The 19,298-nt window shown below is 37.2% G+C and overlaps 1 protein-coding gene and 1 long non-coding RNA gene across 4 annotated transcripts in view; both read right to left on the bottom strand.

The window, feature by feature from the left end:
• The window catches only part of LOC110827499 (TOX high mobility group box family member 3), a 312,988-nt gene that overhangs the window by 135,329 nt on the left and 158,361 nt on the right, over window positions 1-19,298 (bottom strand). Inside the window, exon 2 of one of the 3 annotated variants that reach the window (XM_087351384.1) lies at window positions 12,380-12,435. The exons of the other annotated variants lie outside the window; for them this stretch is intronic. The gene's annotated coding sequence lies outside the window, so the exon portion shown is untranslated. The remainder of the gene's footprint in view (window positions 1-12,379; window positions 12,436-19,298) is intronic. 3 annotated transcript variants of the gene reach the window in all.
• Window positions 920-17,566, bottom strand: LOC147873337 (uncharacterized). The gene is made up of 4 exons (XR_015535827.1): window positions 17,505-17,566; window positions 13,729-13,825; window positions 3,671-3,740; window positions 920-3,389 (listed from the first exon to the last, which is right to left on the bottom strand). It is a non-coding gene; the product is annotated as an uncharacterized LOC147873337 (long non-coding RNA).

Below are 19,298 nucleotides of genomic sequence, written 5' to 3'. Positions count from 1 at the left end.
TTCAGGATTTCAGGATATATCATGCAATGTCCATTTACATTTATGTCATTAATATATCGGTTACATATATGATCCTTCTGCGTACTTTCTTCAGTTTCTTAAGTATCATAAATCCTCTTATTCTTCTTCCTCTATATTTCCTGCAACTCTTCTACTAAGACCCTATTAATGACGTGAATATTTGTGTTGTAGTGTGTCCCAAATAAAAGTTTTTAATATTAACCTTCAAATCAAATGAAATGTGGGGCGATTCTTGACCAACTGAGCAAATATTGGTTTCTCCATGTATACCATCGGAGACAATACGTTGAAATGTTACTTACGCTTGTATAAATCTCACTCACAAATAGGGCTGCCTCTTTATTCGTTGGGAATTTGTTCTGAAACAACGCGCCTTGTCTTAAGCGATTTCACAGAATTTTTATGCTTTTACAAAAGTAAAAAAAGAACTGTAATTGAGATCATGTGTTATAATGGCTAAACGCAAATTTTATATCCCAGTTTAGATAACAATATTACGTCAACTGTGCCAGAGATTTTTGACTAGGTCTCGGCCAGAACGCCTGTTGTTGGTACCTTTAAAGGAACATGAATATCTGCTCCTGAAAAAGGGATATTAAAGTCCCAGTCTATTTTATACAGCCCAGAACTAGGAGGCGGAAAGCAAACAAAGTGTATTAAAACAGATTAAGACTTTCTGATGAAACAGTTACATTACAACAATCTGCCAAAAACTCTATTACGAAAGACACAGAAAGTTCTGAGACATTCAAATTCGGGCTGCGTATTTCAAGAGGACCGGCTGGTATGGCTATTAGTTTTGGCTACATTTAATTTGTATTGGCCTACGCTACTTTATAAGAAAACAAGCAGGCTTATCAAATCACCGTCCTGTGAGGATGCCACAGCTGCCAACATTTTAACCAAGTTATTGATTTTCTAAATATTTCATATAATCTTTATGCCACAGGAAACCAACCCAATTTGCTGACTTTCTTGTAGTCTGGTAGAAGTTTACCGACGTTTCAGAGGTGCTTGCTACATTCATAATTAGGCCAACTGCCCGCTGATGGAGACAGCAAGCACCTTCAAAATTTGGTGAACTTCTACTAGACTACACGGTGGAATAACGCGGATGATAGCCATTTTTATACACACCGCCGTTACAACTTGAAATATCGCGTTTACCTTTTAATTTCAGTAATAACAACACAGCGGACGCACGGACTTTTTGAGCTGGAAGTGAAACTAGCGTCACATTGTATAACATCCTGTAATAATATGTGGTGATAGATCTTCGAAAATAATATGCACCTTTCCTTCATAGAATATAAAATTACAACATGGCGGCCGTGCGAAAATATTAACTTAACTTTCAGTTTGACAGCTATTGTATAACTAATAGGCCACTGGAGCTAGGAATATTAAGTTATGGTTACATATAGATGATAAAGATTCGTACAAATCAGGTAGTCCATGAAATAGCTACTGTTTATAAGTAAGCTAACCCGGCAACGGTGCGAAACTTTGATGATACATTCGACATAGACGCACACCGCAGGCAAAAAATCTTTTGAAATGAGACTATGGTACATGGTAAAAATGTGCATATGTGGAAGAATCACTGGTGCGTGTTTGTGAAGTGAAGTGAAGTGAAGTGGCCCAAAGTAAAGATTAACAGCGGACTTCTGTATTTATGATATAGAGACTTCGGTTTCCACAGCAACACCTGACTGAAGCCTGCCTCTGCTTCAGGATGTTCGTTACGGAGCACATTTATTTACAAGAATTGAAAAGCTAAAGACATGTGGGTGAAACTTTCTTTAATTTATGTCAGTGATATCGTTGTGTGTGACGTGTTAATGTGTGTTGTACTTTCACTCTTGACTTTCACTCAGACTCGTTTGCGATTAATCATTTCCATTTTCTGCCACCTCCTCAATGGTGTTTATTTCACTCAAAATACACTCTAACCCGTCCGTGCCTAAGTCACAATCATCAACACCAGCGAACGTTAAATATGCTTAAACGTTTTAAGTGATAAGCTGTTTTAGGCGGTGATAATGGTGAGGAGAAATGGATATTAGAGAGATGTGCAGGAACCTAATAATATCCTTGTGAGATTCCGCCTCATTTAAGTTTATCCGCTATGAATCCCACGTTTGTTGATGTGGAGATAAGATTCGTTTAGGCACACGACTAGAAACAATCTAATAGCAGACACCTCAGTCAATAAATCTTTACTAGTCATTCTCCACATACGAGTATTTCTAGGACAGTGAAATGTAGGAGGTTACAAAGGGCTAGGCACTATCCGATAATGGGACAGCAAAATATTTCATACAGAATTTTTGCGGGGAAACCTACCGTAAGAAGCACACTTCGAAGACCACCAAGAAAGGAGGATAACATAAATATATCATAGGGAAATAAAAAGTAAAACATGAAGAATTTTAGGTTATTTTTTCTTCAATTTCGACATAAAGAATAATTTTAAAAACTCTAATTCATCTTTAATGATAAGGAAGCATAAGTTATAAACTATCTTAACCTGTCTGAGCTCGGCTTAAGTAACTTTCTCCAAACAGTCCAAGCAGTGTTGCTTCAAAATAACCTACGGTCGTGTCTTCATCGGCTGTACATTTTATCACACCATGTAGCCTATACTGTAACGTATTAAATGAACGAGGTCAATGACACGAACTACTCCTACTTACGTTGAAATTTGAACCACAGCCCTTATCCCAGCCTCTTCAACTATTTACATTTTAATAAGTACGAAACAGTTTCATAAAGCAAATCTGAAGGCATCAGCAGCAGAAAATGTTTATAAAATTAAGATCAAGAAACTAACATTTATTCGTAACATCAAATTCTATAAATGAAACGCCCTGTAAAAAAAATGAAACAACACACGATAAAAGTAGTTCAAAATGGGAATATTGCATCTGAAAATAAATGCAAGAGACAGCTGCATAGCTCCAGCACACAAATATAGTTTTAATCTGAGCGTTATTTAAGCCCTTGTAAAGCTTTAAGCTCTGGTAAACGTGCTGTGAATGTACATCTTCCGACAGCTCTCATGGCATCATCAACGTTTCATCATTATAGTTCATTTAAAGGCTACAGAATGTTTTATGACGGCAGGTAGTACATACTCAACATTTCGTCGTCGCTTCACACGGTCATGTTACAGTTAACAGCAACAAGGTATAATTAGGCTACAAATAAAGGACTGATGGGTTAGTGGTCATTATTATAAATTTCATTCCCTCGTACATGCCGCATATTGCTTCTTACGATGTCGATTCCAGTCTTCTGGTTTGAGACATCATGCATTGCTACGGTGCGAGTTTTGGCTGTCTTCGCTCGCCTGGACTCCGCTGTCCCTGTGCAATGTTGTACGTTTTAGATGTGGTCTTTAATCATACAATTTGGTGGCGGCTACTCTTAGTGACTGTATATATGTTATCATCTTACAGCACAGGGTCGTCCAAACTTTTTTATTCCTCCCTTAAAAGTTACGTTATACGGCAGAGTTTTGAAGCCAATAGGATTTGCTGCGCTTGTACATAAAGCAGCGGATGATATAAAAGTCGCTATTTTTTCAAGTTCTTCGAGGTAAGAAATAAATAATGAGCTTGTGGTAAGTAGTGACAAATTAACAAACCATTTCGCTGGAGTGGTTACAAGTAGTCTCGGGCTGGATCTAGCACGCGGGCTGCTAGTTGAACACGCTCCTATAACATACGGAAACCTTAAAAATTATACTTATTGCAGTATCGAGTGATAACACTGGAAATTCAGCATCGAGAACCAATTACTATAGAAAGTAAATCAATACTCCATGGGCTCTGCGAATTAATATAATTTACAATATCCGATTTTAAATAAAACTAAAGCGTCTGTTTTCTGCCACGTTATAACATCCACATTCTAATTTCTATAGACGAACCGTGGCGCCACCAGTAAAGCGTACTTCATCAGCTAGTACGTAGAACATTATTAAAGAAAATGAATTAGTCCAATCTGAAGCCAATTATAATCTTTGACATCACGGGCGATTTAATCAAATCTACAATTCCATAAACACCAAAGGTACATGACTTGAGAGTTGACTGTGAAGGTTCGTTACCTACGTACTTAGCATTGGAGTTAAATGTTTCTTTATTATGGTCGAACGCATTAAAGTCCACTTAATATCTTTTAATTTTTAACACATAGACGCAGGCACTGTGAACACGCCAAAAGGCGAGAAGCCTTCTCAACTTCAGACGTCACACATTTTAAAATGTGTTGAGGATGGTTGTAAACAATACTTTTTACCCAATATTATTAGGGTGATAAAATCAAGGGATGTGAGGCGGATATAGTAAATTATAAATGCACACGTTCTACAAAATTTTAGTAGAACAACCTGAAAGGAAGGAATCTGCTTGAGAGACATCGGCATAGATTGGAGAATAATATTAAAGTGAGACAAATCTGGCGTTAACCTGTGGACTGGAATCAACTGGCTCGAGAAAGAAAGGGCCCAGTTACAGCCTCTAGTGAACATGGTAATAACATTTTGGTTCCATAAAAACTGATGAATATCTTGATCAAATGAACGATTGAAACATTTTCACGGATTCTGCTGGAGGTGGTTAATGATTAAAAGGTAGGTCAGAAATGCCAGATTACAACTGGTACTTTGTTCGTAACTTACGTATGTCGCATTATAGGGCATCGCTTCTGTCTCGCCAGCAACTTTGAAACATATTAAGAGGCCGCTATTTAAACATTCCTGGCCTCGCCTGTGTATAACGTAGCAGGCCGCAGCTTTAGCGGAAGAATGAGTTGCTGTTGTCTACTCCTCGTTTGAACTAGAAACGTCAACGCGTTCAGTCGGAAGCTTATGGCCGTCAGATTACATATCGGTGTGATTAACATCAGAATGAATCGTCACGCGATTCAGAAAGCAAAGCATATTAATAGCCCTGGCAGACACACAATTCGACCAATGGTGTTTCGATACGGACAGCGCGCAGCACTGAGACGAAGAATCATCAAATGATGACTACAGTATAAGTTTCCTAGTCCTGGATTTGTTTATAAATTCTTATTAAAATACCTTGGTACATTTCTGTGGTTTGAACAGCCCTCGCCTCTCTCACATTCAGTTATTGATATGGAAGGAATCTTCGCTTTAGATCTGAACCGTATATTAATGCATTTTGCCAAACATTAAAAACTATGCCTCTTGTTATATATGTAATTCCGTATAAGAAATATGTCCAGCTCCACTGCTTTGAATGACGTGGAGATCTCGGTAATAAATAATAGTGGAAATCAGAAACAGATTCGTCAGCCAATCAGATAAATGATATATTTTCCTTCTATGTCTAAACATAGTTTTAGCCATTATATCATGTTCTGAATTTTTCCGCGACATATGCTGTCTCTTTATGACTGCCACTAGGAAAAAAAGTTTTTTTAAATGTATGACAATGTTTTTTTGTAAATAATTGAATCTTATTTGTCGTGCTATGGAAGTCACGCAAATAAAATATAACTTTAAAAAGAACTTGTGACACTGAACGGTGGCGTTGCTATAGTAGAGCTGTTGGTTTATTTATGCTTCGCAGAAAGGTCACGTATTCACAAAATCCTCGTTATAACAGTCAGAAAGAAAGGTGAAATATTTTCTTATTGAAGCAAACGGCCGTTACAACTTGACGATGGCTGCCTTCTGAGCTGTTGCGCTATGTAGTCAGAGCGATCGCCCTGTTCATGGGGGCAGCAAGCAACTTTGAAACGTCGGTAAATTCCACCACACTTCACGGTGCAACAAACCAAAACACAGACATCGTCGATTAGCAGTCGCGAGAACTTGAAATCTCGCAAGAGCTACAATTTCATTCCTGTATCTTTTAGCTGGCAAACAGTGGCCAATTTCCCGTCGTTTAACCATCTAATAAACCTGAATATGAAAAACGTCACACATCCTTTTAAGTATTGCTGAAACACCCTTCGTACCGGTATTTCATCAAACGAAATTCTGTGTAATAATGAAATTATTTTATTATATTATGTATATGACGGATTGTGGAACGTGACTAATGATGGGTCACCAACTTTCAACATTGAAAGCAGGACTAATGATGATGATTATGTATATATAATACTCTTAACAAGCAATGCAAGCAATAACACAATGCTTTGAAACTTTTACGTGATTACTGAAAGTTGGTCCACTGCACAAACATTTAATTAAATCTGTTCTTCATTGCAATTAATTTCAGGCACCAAAAGTCAAATCGTGCGGCATCACATTTCTTTAAGTTGCTATTTATCGTGTATATACCAGACGACTCGATTTACGCATACAATCGTATAGTTGTGACTGAATATTGAAGAAAATGGCCTTACAGATCGCTTTATGTATTAGACCTTTGTCGAATGTAGTCTCTGGCAGCCACCCGAAAAGAGTAAAGAAAACAGAAGCATTTTATATTAATGGTTATTGTGAAATCCCATTGAATTTCAACAGGGAATCACTGCTTTTGTATCTTCATATCTCACCCTCCATTTTTCATTTCTCTTGTCCCTTTCGTACTATTACCTTTCTTGTATTTCTTTCCCACCCCTTCTAAATCTTATTCTCATCGACCCTTCCTTATTATCGCGTCCTCATTTTTATTCCACACATCTAAAAGCAATTACCTTTTTATATCATACCGCTTTCTTAATAAACTTCAAAACACTAAACAGGATTAACCTACTTTACAGAAAAATATACAGTATCCAATAAAGAGAATTTAGTCCATTTAAATAAATTGCTAAATTCGATTGTCTAAATATACTGTACCACATCTATTTCTGAAAGTAAGTTCACCAACTCACATTAAATAGGATTATGCCCACATTTCGTAATGTAAAATACTAAATACACTGTCCATTACGCAAACTTATTTCATTGAAACGTTTCTACTCCGTGTTATATCGAAGTCTGGGGAACCAAAGAACCTCAGTGCAATTTATTCTTTGGAGCATTTCACAGGACACTTGGCTATCTAGCTTCATTACTGATAACTATTAAAGCAAGATGTCACGTTGAGGTTAGAGGCAAGTTGCAGTCTTCTGTACCAAACGTAACAGATCAATATGGCAGCTGGGCGAAATAGCTCTATTTAATGTAGGCCTTAGTCCCGAAATTACGCGTGGTTATAGTTCTTTGGCCTCGCTCTGAAGATGTATGGGGGAGTAGAGGTATAGCACCACGTATTTTTAACCTTGGTCCTAGATAGATGTGAGTGGTCAGTTTCACTCTCTGGCCGCTGTACCCACGAGGAAAGACGGTAGCTTGGTACCAGAGACGGTCTGGACGCAGCGGCGTATTTTTTATACGACCCTGTCGGGAATCAGACCCGAGTTGTCCAGCCAGTAGCTAGCATCTGTACTGACTGAGTTAAGGCAACTAATGCGACCTGTGTTTATAAAGGCCTGTTTTTTTAAAAAAAATTATGGTTTCCTTTCGACTTTTGTTTTTAAATCTATTTCACTCTTAAAGGTTAATTCATGATTCCTGACTTATTATTAGGCAAGCTAATATAAACGTACAGAACTTTCGGACTTGAAGTTTCAAATACGAAGACTGTTTCAGTCATTTAAGGTAGGCTTAAATCATGGCAAATTTAATAAACTGTGAATGTGTAGGAGGTTCAATTGTGGAAAAATTTCACTTATATGGATGGAGACATTAAAAAAGTTCTTTCCGACAACTTCGCTCAGTAACGAAGAAGTCTGTACAGGCATTCAGTTTAATGTTGTTTTTCTCCCAGGGCGTTAATAACTTTCCTTCATCCACTCATCAGTAGCTGTGATTTCCCAATAAAATCTCTGTAAGTGCCACAAAACAGAACCGTTCTACTGAGCTGGCCGTCAGAACCACACACGAAAAACATGCGCCATGAATATACTTCGATTTTCAAGCGTTTCACTAGTCTTAAGGTGCATCTTCCGACGAAATTTAATCTTCACAAGTTTCTCTTCTCTGCATATTTTCGTTGCTTTAGAAGTTATATAAAGACATTTTCTTTATATTATTACATTTTTCTCCTGACTCCATGGCTGACAAAGACTTGGCTCCATCTTTACCTCTTGCTGTGCCCCCCCCCCCCCCGGCCCCCAGACCAAGTTTTGCTATTAGAACTTTAAAGATGATGTTCTTCGGAAAGGCACGTAGACTATTCCATCATTTTACTCCACATTGGAATTCTCAACTAGATTCTGGTAGCTCCTTGTATGAATAATTCAGCGGACAATATCAATCCTTGTCGAATAAGCACTGAAACTTTTTGATAAAACCACGTCCTGCTTATCCGTTGTTCTTTAGAAAAGAAAAAATTGAAACGGTTTATTATGATTCCTCTTTCTCGTCTTTGACGTTTCTTAAACGAATGGATGAAATATCTTATTTCTTTTGTTGAACTGAAGAATTTATTTCGAGTTGACTGTGTATTTCTTGACATGCAGGTAGTTTTCGTAAGCATATGTCTAAATGCTATCGTTAGATTGAGTACCAAAATAAATCACAATATGCTCTCCCGCCGCCACCAGAAATCCTTCCAAGTCAAATTTGATTCGTACGTTTACTAAAGGAGATATTCGTGGACACATTTCAAGAAATGTTGATTGGTATATCCAAGTTGCAAGGCTTTGTGACCTGCGATGATGTTACTTACTTGCAAGATTACAATGAAAGTTCATACAGTAAACACATCGCAAGAAAAGTCAGACATGATACCATATGATGAAGACGATAAAAACCGCAGAACATTGACAAGTAATTTTAAGACTACAGAAGTGATACCAAAGTATAAATAATTACACGTACGCCCTGTGTGTTAAATATGAGTTATATTCACTAATCTTCTATGCAACATAATTTAGCTCACCAAACGTTTTCTGTTGACGAGTAATTAGGAGGAGCTTATCGTGTATAATGAATGGGCACATGCTAAAAAAGCTAACAGAAGTAATTAGATTACGACTGTGTTCTCGCATCTTCTGTACCAACTGTCTCAACAGCAAATATCGGGAGAGTGTGAGAAATAATCTAACAAAGTATTAAACATTTACAACTCCTTGTATACGTTCTAAAATGCCGGTGGACACTCGAAAACCCTTCCCAGGGCACCAAGATGCTGGCAGGTCTAGAGTCAAATCGAACTTCCCTCCGATAGAGGAGTCTGTGAAAATGGCGTAGTTCGATTGATTTCAATATAACATTTACTATCCAACTTTATAATACACTGTCTTCTTTTAAAGGTCTGTAGTTACACACCTGCTCCAAAATCTATGTAACTTCATCATCCATCATCATGTGCTTAAAACCCCATCACTGAACCCTATCCGCAGCCACATGAATCAAATACGCACCTCCATACCTCAATTCTATAACATAAATTTTAATATTCTACTCTGACTTGCTATCTAATCAGTCTGAGACCTTCATTATGCCCGTAACAACGTTTCATGCAGTTTTTTAGGCAAAATTAAAAAAAAATGAGACGTGAGGTTCTCATGGGGGTGAAGATTTCAATCACGGTACAAGGGTTGTGGCGTCGTGTAGTCTTGTAAGCGATTACCAAAGTTTCCGAGGAACATACTGCCTCCATCGGCAGGGTATAAGTACTTCTATCGCGGGGTATAGAATAACAATATGGAAAACAGACAGAGTGGCAACAAAAGGCTAATGCAATCCATTGAGTAAAGAAGGTAAGCTAAGAAGCATAACCAGAATATTTAAAAATTTGATCTGATAAATTCTACTCACTCTGCTAAACCTGCAGTGTGCAACCAAGAAGAGTTATACAAAGATGTTTTCATATTGCATTTAGAAAATAATACACACATTTCAACGGCCAAGAAATAAAATACAACTGAAGTTAAGAAAAACAAACTTAACACTACTATCGTCATTCATTCCAGGCAGATAATAGAGCGGTAAAAACATATTTTATCACCTCTCAACTACACGTATCAATTATTTTAACTCAAGATAAATTTCATAAACTGCAGTAAGCCAGAATAATAACTCCGGTGCAGATTATAAAAATAACGGAACAGTTTCTAACCTACGGAAACAACCCAGCTTCATCTAGGGCTTGAGGTTTTCACGGCGGTGAGTCTGAAGATGGCTATCTTCTGAGTCGTTGAGCCGTGTATTCTGGTAAAATTTACCGACGTTCAAAGGTCCTTGCTGCCTCCATCATCATCACCCTGAAACGACAGTAAACTTCTACCAGACTATACGGCGCAACAAACCAGAAGACAGCCACTTTCAACCTAACTTCAGTACCAGAATGTGAAGAGGGCATTATTGTTTTAATCTTTTATATTTTAATACATGTGCAGAATGTATAATACTTGCGGCCAGTAGAGGAAATACTAATTCACATTTCGGTAACTATTTTTCTGTTTCACATATAATAATCATTACAATCACAAAATGGCATTACTAAAACGAGACTTTTGCATATTTCTAACGTTAAACTAATAAGCTAAGATAAAAGTACTGATTACTGCATGGCCAGAAGCTACAATTTCATTTTATTTTCCTGCCATATACACACGTCAGCACAGACTGCGATGAGTGGAAAACACATCCAGACAACTGGAGAATACTTTTTCTTTTCGAATCCTTTCCTGTTCGTGTGGCGGGAACATGTGAGCACTTCCACGAATTCTAATCGCGAAACCCTCATCAAATTATCACAATAATACCAAGCGGTACAAACGTAAGAATCTTTGTCACTTGGAAATGTTAATGATTTTGAAAAGAATATAAACGTTATTTATATTTTCTGCTCCAAATATTCTCCCCAACACCCTGGTTAAGTATTGTATTAAAGCTTTGAATCATCCCATATAAGAACAGCTAAAGTGTGAGAGGTTGTTTCCAATTTATTCATAAGTCTGATAAAAACTAAACGTCTTGTATGTATTTCTCATCAGTAACATTTTATTAAACACTGCGAGCACGTTGGCAGGCGGACGCTAGGAAGTTGCATCGTCATGTGTAACTAGCACATACAAGGCAGCAAGTATAAAACATTAAGACAACACTGCACAGCAGAATTATGTAATGATATGACTCTTTTTACATTAAGCATAGAACCATATGCATTGCCTTTCGCAAAGGGGCGAATAAATGAACACGTTTATCGATATCAGCGCAGGAAGTCGTTTAATTATCTTAATTTTATCAATGATAAATTAGTTTCTAGTAGAACCATCACAGCGCAGATAATAGTAGCATAGATGGTCAAGGCACCCCCCCCCCCCCCTTCCAATGCATCTCGAGTAGGCACCTGTCATGAGTCTGATGAATCCATTCTACACCATCTTATACCATTTATCCACTCCAATATTATCCTCTTTCTACACCCAATCTCCAAAATGGCTTCTTCTATACAGGTTATCCCACCAATATTTTGTGTACATTTCTCAGCTCCCCATGTATGGCACATGCACCCCTCATCTCATCTTCTTTGATTTAATCATCAAAATAATATTTTGTGAAGTGTACAAATTACGAAGCAATGCACCTAACTCCATAACTGTCATTTCATTTGTTGTGAACTCAAATATTTTCCTCAGTATCACGTTTTCAGACATCGTCAATCTGTGTTCTTTTTTATTTCAAACCTACAGAGCTTACAGGACCCAGTAAAATATAAATACGCAGCTGAACAGAAGGAAACAAAGAACGAACTATAAATATAGAAACAAACACAAAGAGGTAAACAAACGAAGGAAAAAAAGAATAAACAAACACAAAAGAATAAGGAACACGAAGAGATTGATGATGGATTATAAAAACATCAATCTAGGGCACAGACTAAAACACTGCCAGCCCAAACAGAAATTGTGTTTGGCTGCCAACAGAAAGCAAGTGTTTTAATAGTATAACAAACTGCAATTTTTAAAATCAATGAATACGTTAAATGATGCTGCCTACTTCTGCTGAATTAACTCACGTTCTTCTGAGATAATCAGACGAAATGATAAAAGCAAGAAAATATGGCACTGCCACACAAAATATTTACGCCTCGAAAAAATTTAAATTCCCTATTTAAGAATCAAGTTCATTACAGTCCAGATGTGCTGAAATCATCTGCAAATACGGAGGACGTCATTCCTACTTGGAACTAAAACAACAAACCTTCAGATGCCGGTACCTAATTTGTGACGACCTCAGATTACAAAGACCGAAGTTGTATGTACCAGATACGCGAAAATTGTTTTTGCAACGCCTAATAATTTATACCGACAACAGAAATACAAAAAAACGGTTACAGCTACTCTAAGCAAAAACAATTAATTTACTTACCAAACTGAAGCTTTAACCAAGATGGAGAGTAGTTACCACAGATTGCTCCCACTCACCTGAAAGACAGAAACATACAGAAATGTTAAATCTAATTTGACAATTCCGTTAGACATCAGCTGCAGCATTGCAGCATACGGTATGAAGTCCACGGTTTTAACCCATCAAGTACCAGTTCTAACAGTTTTTGTTTCCATTATAAACGATACATTCAAGCCTGTGCAATAATCTGACAAACTAAGCTTCAATTGGTTACGGAACACAATTGCAAGATCATGTTCAAACGGTCATTTATGTTTAATGTGAACGCGTGGGAATGAATCGGCCGAAACAAGCTCCCGGTCTTGTTAAGTAGTTATGAATGACCCATCAAACACACATCAGTTAATTTTAAAAAGCACAACTGTACATCCTTTGTAGTTTTGTACAGAGTTAATTAGAGGAGACCATGATTTATTTTGCCACTTGTAAAGTCCTAATGTGCATCACTAGATTCCATTACGATCCTGAACTTTGCTCTGCACTTAAAAAAGGAAAATGAAACATGGTTGGAGTACTTGACAAATGCCACAACTACAATTTCAATTATTTTAAATTTGACAGCTAAATATACACATGGCAGGAAGATCCACAAAATACTACATTACGGACGACATTGTTGCCTTGTTCTTATCTTCAAAAACCATGAACATCCTAGCTGAAAGGCAAAACAAATATGTACCAGGCAAGTCTGAAGGCCTACAGAGGCAGTCCTACAATGAAATTAGACCGCGAAAGACCGGCAAACTCTCTAGGTGTGTTCCACAACCGGCGTGCCGCGAATTTTTATGAGAAAATATAAATTCGCACGTTAGAGTTATAAAATGAAAATATATTATATTTCGCAATTAGTAACCGTAAACACACACACGTTCATCATCGATAGTTTTATTCAACATGCATTATGTTTTGCTTTCAAATGCATGCGCACTTATAGGGCGCAGATTTTTTTATAGATCCTAAGTGGTTAAAATGTGAAATTAGTTATGTAATTGAATTTTAAAATAATTACTTTACACCGAATAGGGAAACGCAGTTTAAAATCCATTACCTTTTTGTTGTTATTCACTCACATATAATTCGTCAAACTTCTTAAGACTATCTGGTTTGAGTCTTTACCATCTAAAACTAGTTAGGATAAATGCTGACAAACATAAATTTCCCTATCCAGACACAGAAACTTCGCGATCCCAGTCTAATAAAACTATGTGCGTATTGTATTTCAACAATTCCCGCATGAAATTCAACGAAGAACTGCTCTAAACAAGACCTAACGTAGACTTATTATATGACGCCACATGTTCGGTATGTACCTTATGTGAAATAACAGAACCTTCCATCTTCCTTATTCATACAGCTAGATCCCTCTTTCCTTCAATTCAGCTCACATAGTCCAATGGCTGTGTTGTTCTGAAATGACCTATTACTGAAAACTTAATTAAATTTCATACACATTAGCAACAAGATATCACGAAATAAGATGGGGTTATTTAGTTCTGAGTAACAAATATGTTGCTAATAATTTTCTATACGAGCTCAAAAATGAACTTAATTGCAGACGAAAACTTTGGAACTTATGTACTTACAGTAAGCCTATTTTAACTGGGTAGTCGTACTCGAAAAGGTTCATCGACTTATTTATAATTCTTGTTAACCTTAAAATGTAATGAAACAGATGGACATGCTACGATGTACAAACAAGTAGTATCGAGTCTGAATATTCTCATCTAAGGTTTCAGCTTCCCCACTTAATGGTACCTGCACTTTGTCGTGGTGGTGGGGCTTGAGTACCTCAGTGACCCCAAGAGCTACTGGTAGGGCCTCCATAGCCAGATTGGTTGAGGGGGAGAGGTCAGACTAAGACAGGTACCCTGGTCCTCCAGGTTGGGGGTTGGTCGCAAGGCTAACAACCTTGCACCGTAAAAAGGAAGATGTTTTGGACCTAACAGAGGGCCGAATGGAAGAGGAGAATTGAGGAGGCCATGGACCGACTACGGACCGAAGAGCCAAAGAAGAAGAAGAATAAGGATTCAGCTTCTTGATATTACTTAACATTTTCGAATCGCAAACATCTGGATTTTCTTTTAAATTTATACGAGGAAAAAAATCTGTTTCTTAAAAGTGAGGAAACTGTGTGATGGGGGAATATAAGAAAATAAATAAATAATATATCGATGTCTGTCAAATATTATCGCTAGGCCTATGATAGAAAACATACATTCAGTGGTTTCTTGTAACGAACACGTAGATTTAATACCGTGCAGCACAGTCAAATTCTTTAATAAAACTGGAGTATGTAATTACATCAATTAGATAACATGCTAATACAATTATACTCTCACTAATGCTTGGCCACTCTTATTTATGCATTAATTAGTTCCCCAAAAAGTTGTTCTTCGGTGCTCATTTGCTGTGAGAAGCAGAAACCTGTCTCTCTCTTTCACATGGACATCTGCTTATGGCGATGCAGGCGTATTATGCATTTAGAGCACAATGCCAATGTATTCAGATGTATTATTACGTCCACCTATCCGCACGTCTAATATTCGAAACAGCTAAACGGATTTTTATTAAATTTGCTAGATGGGTGGAGTGGAAGGGGGTCTGAACTAAACGTTGTCGGATGCATTCAGACGTGCTGTTGACCAGCACAACGTAAAGAATACTCATTGTAGAGTATAAATCACTGGTAAGTGACAGTAAGCACAGCAGGCCTAATTAATATCTACAAGTTCATTTGAAACGATTTATAAACGGTTAAAAAACGGAGAAATATTTAATGAAAAAAACTTGTCAGTGGAACCACGGTTCCGGAGAATTTGACGTAAATACGTCTATACGGAAAGGAAGTTTATATATTGGCTTTATTCTAAATATTTCCTTCATATATGCTTTACATTTGAAATAAGTTTGATTAAGACATTGTTTATTTAACTTGAATTAGTTACGCTTAAGATGGGTCTGTGGCAGCTGAATGTAATGAAATGTAAGGTAAGGTAAGGTAAGGTAAGGTAATGTAATGTAAGGTAAGGTAATGTAATGTAATGTAAAGTAAGGTAAGGTAATGTAATGTAATGTAATGTAATGTAATGTAAGGTAAGGTAAGGTAATGTAATGTAAAGTAAGGTAAGGTAATGTAAGGTAAGGTAATGTAATGAAATGTTTTATAGGTAACAACAATGCCGAGTAAACAGATGACGTTTCCTAGGTAACAAAAATGCCGAGTAAATAGATGTTTCTTAGGTAACCATTATTGTCGATTTGTTGATAAACAGATGAAGTTTCCTAGGTAACCATTGTTGTTTATTTGTTGATAAACCATTGTTACACTTTTCCATTCCACTTTTTGCCGAATGACACTGACCCTAAAATATAGACGTATTTACGTCAAAAAAACATAAACATGTGTAGCGCAATGAACTCCGTATCAATTTGAAATAAACAGAGCCAACGAAGAACGCAAACTAGCGATGTACACTTTTGGAAAAGACGCGCTGCAATGAAGTACATCGTTGCATTACTTTGTTAAGAAGGTATGAATGCAGTCGATACCCCTACGAAGAGAACTGGAAATCTTCAATGATATACGAAGCTTAAATTAAACGTTTACTGAATTGGGTCAAAACTGTACGCGTTACTGTACTTCCTTCAGCGTGTCTGCCCCCCGATCCTGTGCAGTATCTTCCACAAATCTGGTGCATCCTGGATGGCTACGTACTCGTAGAACGACCAAGCAATGACGTTGAGATGAAGGCCCCCCGACTAAACGATAAACGCGGGGCCCAAGTTTTGCCAACATAGCAAACAAGAACAAGCTTATTTTCACCAGCAGTAATAATCTAATAATACCAGTTGCATTTTTTAAGATATTATATCGATACTAGGATGGAGAATTAATTAAATATAATTACAGAAATTTATGTGGTTACCGCCCAGACGACAGTAATGTCAGCCAATATCCTCCAAACTCAAGTTCACAATAAACACCCTCTATAGATGATACAATCTTGTCAAACAGCAGAAGAATACAAGATACATAAGACTGAAGTTATGCTGGCATGTCAACAGACATTTCAAATTCGATTGGACATGGTGCTGCAAAATATGCAGTATATTTATACAAAGAGAGAAAGAGAGAGAAATTACCATTGAGAATGGTGGGAAAATCTGTAGTACATGAATACAGTAATATTGAAAAGTGTAACAATGGAGCATATACACATTTCAATCATTACTAATCTCTACTTTATTATGAAAGCTGCGAAGCGTTAACGTAAGAACCTGTTTTGCTGCTTTGTATACATAACAGACAATGCATGAGCGAACAGTCTTTTGTTTCCGTTGCATTGCCTCCACAAAGCAGCACATAAAACTAAAATTAAGTAATGTCGTGGAACAAAAGAATTAATGCCACTATTTATCATTACTTAATTAAATAATTTTCTACGATTTCATGCACTGTTATGTCACATACGCTCTTATATCGCGGTCACAGCTGTGCTACGCTCTAGTACATGCAGACATACACAGTAGGTCTCCCTCAACAGCATTATCATGGGAACGGATGTGATATTATCGCGTAATGCCCAAAATCCCTTAACATCAAATGATCACCAACAAACTAGCACTGCTTATTATAGACATAGATTGTAAGATTCCCAGATAAACAGATTTTATACCTTATAGACCCAGTCGGAACACATTCAGTGTGCGATTGACTTGAGATAGGATGGGAAATCAGGACATTACCATCTAATACGAGGGGCAATTTGGTAGCAATTTCCTGGAAAATTCATCAGCATTAATGGGCAAACTATCAGTGCGGGTATATGAAAGAGAGGGAAAATAAAGATAATAAAAAGCGGAGTTAATCCGCGCCATTACGAAGCAAATTTAAAGCAGAAAACAGTACGTTCCATCATAACTAAATTTTACAAGCGCCTTATGAGGTACTGTATTATGACTGGCATTTCTCCAGCCAAGTATGTTCTGAACAATAATTTAATTCTATTAAAATATGTTTACGGTTTTATGATGAAAAACAATTAAATAACAGGTTAAGAATTCACGGACATTATTCCGTACGTACCCTCTCTGACGTTTGCAGAACATTACTGTTCTTCACTGCAACAGTGTTGTAAACAATGGTAAATGATTTTGGGATGTTTATGTATGCAAGTAGGAACCCCGAAACTGCTGAAGCTACAAGCATTTTGAGATCGGTATGTACAGAATGGTAATGTGTCTATAATAAATTGTACAAGATATGTTACGTCCCTTTCTTGGCGCAAGAGTAAACTTACCACCTCAGGTTTATAGGGAAGAATGATAGAGCCCTGTTTGAAACCGCGCTTGCAATCCGTGTTGGCTGCAGTGTAGCTGGTGGACTCCATTCCCCTCTGTTCCTTGCTACACTGTTGCCATTACAGCAAAAATGAAGTGCACTTGTACGCTTTACAGGACCATCTTTATTTAGCAAAACACACTAAGCATCAACACATAAAGAAAATGTAGTTCTTAGTACACTTTAGAAGAATGCTACACTGATTGGTGGTACATGTCAGTCCACTTTTTATTACTTTTCATTAGTTCACGGACTCTTGTCATGATAATGACAGCGCATTTGGAAACACTGTTATCTCGAGCTTGAATTCTCAAGGCATTCTTTCTCTGTGTTACATTGTCCTACGTAGGTACAGGCCTTGAGACGGGCCAAGGTCCTGTTCACAGAGTCTGGAAAATGCACACGTTCAGGGTTAAGTATAAATCGGAAGAGGTCATACGGGCCAATCCGTGAAGCTGAAATTATGTACCAGTTTAGCAAAGTCGCTAGCTTGGAAGGCAATTTTAGTTTCGTAAGTCAGAGAGGGTATATAACAGGAGAGTATTTTACGAAAGCTAATTCCATGCGTATATTTTCACTGAGTTATTTGTATTCTTGCAAGTCTTTATGTTAATCGCTATAGCAGGTTCTAATCCGTTTGGACGTTACTGGCCATTCAACAACAGATCGTTAGAATAGTATAATTTGATTATTTATCTGCACAACTTGATTTAGCCTACAGAGAATCCAAATGGAGAAAGTAGCATTTACCTCCCCCCCCCCCCACACACACACAAGGCAATAAGCAAATAGCTCCGACAGGCTACTAAAATGTAACACCCTTATTTCCATTTAATAATTGTCTTGTGTCAGAAATATCATGGAATGTCCATTTACGATAAATGCTGAGAGCCAATTTCCAGCTTCATACGTTCAAAAAATTGATTTATAGGACATGATATCTTCGAACATTCAGTACTTGTTTGTTACATTTGGAAACCAAGCACAGGTTCTCCATATTACGTCCTTTCGGCAGCAAAGAATAGAGATGACATATTTGATTCAGAGAGTTAACCATCTTCATGAAGTACAGTCCTAGAGAAAATGATTGTACGATCGACTAGTGAATACATCCCCAGCTTTATTCAGCATCTGATAAACAATAAAATCCCAAACAGAGCAAAACACTTCACTGAGAGGAATGTTTTTTCCATCAGTAGTACAAAAGACTCATGTTTTCAGTACGAGCAGCGTTGCTATTCACAGTGTGGGCAAGTGTAGTATATAGTTGAGGTGTGGGACGTAATTTATTTCAGAACGATATTAAACAGTGACTAAGATACAAATCTGATTTCGTTTACTGATATGACCGCCATAAAACAAAATTACACGCCCTGAAATTCTATTTTCGTAAAACTATATTCAAGAATGTCGATATAAGTGCAGAAAGCTGGTTGCGTTTTGTGGTTTAAATCATGAAGAAAATCAATAACTGTAGTTCAGAGACAGTTTCGAACGAACCAACCTTCAAGATTTTAAATTTACGTTTGATATACGCAG

The sequence above is a fragment of the Zootermopsis nevadensis genome, unplaced genomic scaffold, assembly GCF_977971745.1.
Source record: "Zootermopsis nevadensis isolate Lab colony 2312 unplaced genomic scaffold, Znev_1.0 Znev_ptg000019l, whole genome shotgun sequence".
NCBI lineage: Eukaryota > Metazoa > Arthropoda > Insecta > Blattodea > Termopsidae > Zootermopsis > Zootermopsis nevadensis.
The sequence above is the reverse complement of the archived record's forward strand: the minus strand, read 5'-3'. Positions and strand labels throughout refer to the sequence as shown.